Here is a 3,182-nt window from a genome sequence, read left to right as displayed (position 1 = left end):
ATTACAGTAAGCTTCAAAATAAACAATAATAAGAATTTGGATTGTTTGTTTGTTTAGAGAGGTGATCCCGATAATATCCGAAAGAAGAAGAAGAAGAAGAAGAAGAAGAAGAAGAAGAAGAAGAAGAAGAAGAAGAAGAAGAAGAAGAAGGACATCAACTAATGCAAAAACGAATAAAAACAAAAAAATAAATACAAAATAAATTAAAGAAACTGACAGGAGTAAATTACCACAACAACAACAACAACAACAACAACAACAATAACAACAACAACAACAATGACTTTATATAACACCCCTGCCAACCCTCACTTCCCCTCCCTCCACCCTCCACTCTAATCCCCAGGTGAAGGGAGGAGGGAGGGAGAAGGGGGGTAGGTATCGCGGGGGAGGGGGGAAGGAGGGAGAGGTGAATAAACAGGTGACACTAATGAATGGCTTGGCTGCATCTGTCACACTCACCTGTCACAGCCTTCCCCCTCCCCTCCCCACCCAATCACCCCTCACCCTTCCCATCACGTCCTCTCCCCATGCTAAACTGATCGATTAACGGCTCCCCTTTCTCTCCCCTTTCTCTCCTTCCTTCTTCCGTTTTTCCCCATCTTTCCTTTTTACCTTTCCTTCTCTCCTTTCTTCTTTACTTCCCTCATTTTTCTTCCTTCCTTCTTTCCTTCCTCATCTCCCTTCCTTTCTTCTTTCCTTTTTTTCCATTTTCTTCTTTCCTTCTTTACCCATATTTCTTCTTTCTTTCCTCCTCTGCCTTTCTCCCTTACTTCTTCCTTCTTTCCTTTTCCCCACTTTTCTTCTTTCTTTCCTCCTTTCTTCCTTTTCTTTTTCCCATCTTCCTTTTCCTCCTCTTCCTTTTTATTTTCCCTTCCCTATCTTTTTCCTCCTTTCATTCCTCCTTCTCCTCCTCTTCTCTCCTTCCTTCCTCTTCCTCCTCCTCTTCCCTCCTCCCTTCCTCCTCCTCCTCCTCCTCTTTACCTTCCTCCTAGTCCTCCTCCTTTTATTACTCCTTCCTTTCCTCTCTTGCCCCTTCTCTTCCTCTTTCTTTCCTTCCTTCCTTCCTTCCTTCTTCCTCTTCCTCCTCCTCCTCCTCTCCCTAATGATGCAAGTTACGCTTCACTCAATTAATGAATGACAGGAGATGGATGAACAAAGTGCTATGATTAAACTCGCTGGTGATGGAGAGAGGAAGAGAAAAAAAAATAATAAAAAAATGAATTGCATGTGTCAGGTGTAGAATGTGAAGGTGTGAATTAATTGCTAGTTGATGAATATATATTGGCATTTTAACCCTTTCACTCCTAGACAAAATTTTCTTGTTTAATGCATATAACTTTGTAGACAGTATTTTTGTGCCAGGCTCGCGTGAATATATCTGTAGCTTCAAAAGGCGGTATTACCTTCTGTTTTTCCTCCTTTCTCTCCTGCGTCTCCGTGCAAATAGTTTTTACAGTGCTGGGAAGGTTAAGGAAGGACGATCCTAGCAGCAAAAGGGTTAAAGATTTTTTTTTTTTTACTTAAAGCGTGGTATTATTATCGTAAGGAGTCGACAAAATGTGGATAATTACAAGATGTACGAGTATGTATTAATTGTAAGAATACGATTAATCTTTACTTCGGCTTCTTACAGTTCGACATCAACAAAGTGGTGTTAATAAGTTAATAAGTTAATAAAATCCCTAATATTTTGATGTTTAATTCCGCTTCTTACTCGTTATAATGACTCTAAGTTAACAAAACTATTCCAATACGTATTTGATGTTTAATTTGGCTTCTTTTACAGGGTGTAACACGAGTGTCTGCGGATATTGCCAGAAGTGAAAGTACAGGCTATTACAAGTGGAAAATGTTCTGTGCACATAAGCATTTTGGGGCGTTGTTTAGCCGAGGCATGAAATTCAAATGTGGCCTGGCAACAGATACAGCGGCTGCGCCAGGCGGGTATCCATGGCGGGGATCTGAAATTTTGAATAATTCAGTCATGATTTCTACAAGTTTAGGAGCTTTACAGTATCCCTGACGAGACGAGTGACAACAGCGGACCAATACCGACTATCGATAAACATTACACAATGATAGTATGGATGTAATAAACGACAAATAATATAACAGGCTGCGTGGCACCGTGCACTGCCCGGGCAGGGGGTGGGAAACAGCGAGGCTAGCACCAAATCAGCTGAATGTTTGCCAGATCACAAAGTTTCCCCTCGAGACTGTGACAATGAATACGTTCAGACTGTACTGTGTCATTTTAAGTAATGTGGAGTGTGTGGAAAGGGTGTTTCCCCGCCATGATTACCCACCCAGGCCGGCCGTTGTATCTCTCGCCAGGCCACACTTGAATTTCACACCACGTCTAAACAACGCCTCTAAACGCATGTGTGCATAGAACAGAAGAGAGCTTTCTTCTTTCCTGTCCTTTTCTTCTACTATCATCTTAGTATTCCTAAGTCAGGTCACCTCGTGAGGACCGCAAGGTCTGTTGTGGCCTGTTTTTCTATGTAACTCTATGTAACATTTTCCACTCTTAGAATAACCTGTACCTTCACCTCTGGCAATGCTCCCAGAAACTCGTGTTACACCTTGTATTTCGACATCAACAAATTAGTCTCAATTAATAAAATTTTCCAATATTTTTGTAGTTTAATTCCGCTTCTTTTAGTTTGGAATCAACAAACTAGTCTTAATAATGACGTCAAAACCACTTTAGTATTTTGATGTTTTGGTATATTGGTGCAACTGAGAAGCTTTACTTTCATTCAGTTTCACTTTGCAGATTAAAAATAACACACGCTAAAACTCACGGTGTGGCCACGCAAACACAATCAGGAGAGTGCACCAAATGTTTCCTTGTTGTTTAAACTCGCGCACTCAATCTGCCCCGCCGCTTCTGTGCGAATGCCAGCCAAGTAAATCCCACCCGAGAAGTAGACCAAAAATAATTTCCCCAAGATATATTTCCTTAACACAACCCAATCCAATCGGGGCGTTCGCTATGGAGTGAGTTGCCGGTGATCGCTGTCTGTTTTAATGTAGAGGTCGGTCAACGCTCCCACAGTTCTCTGGAGAAGCATTTTTTTTTTTTTTTTTTTTATGTAGGAAGGATATTCTAAAACCACCTCTCGTAATCCACCTTGATGCACTGTACTTAAATGCTACAAAACATTGATCTTCAG

The sequence above is a fragment of the Scylla paramamosain genome, chromosome 18 (assembly GCF_035594125.1).
Source record: "Scylla paramamosain isolate STU-SP2022 chromosome 18, ASM3559412v1, whole genome shotgun sequence".
NCBI lineage: Eukaryota > Metazoa > Arthropoda > Malacostraca > Decapoda > Portunidae > Scylla > Scylla paramamosain.
This window is presented reverse-complemented; position numbering follows the sequence as displayed.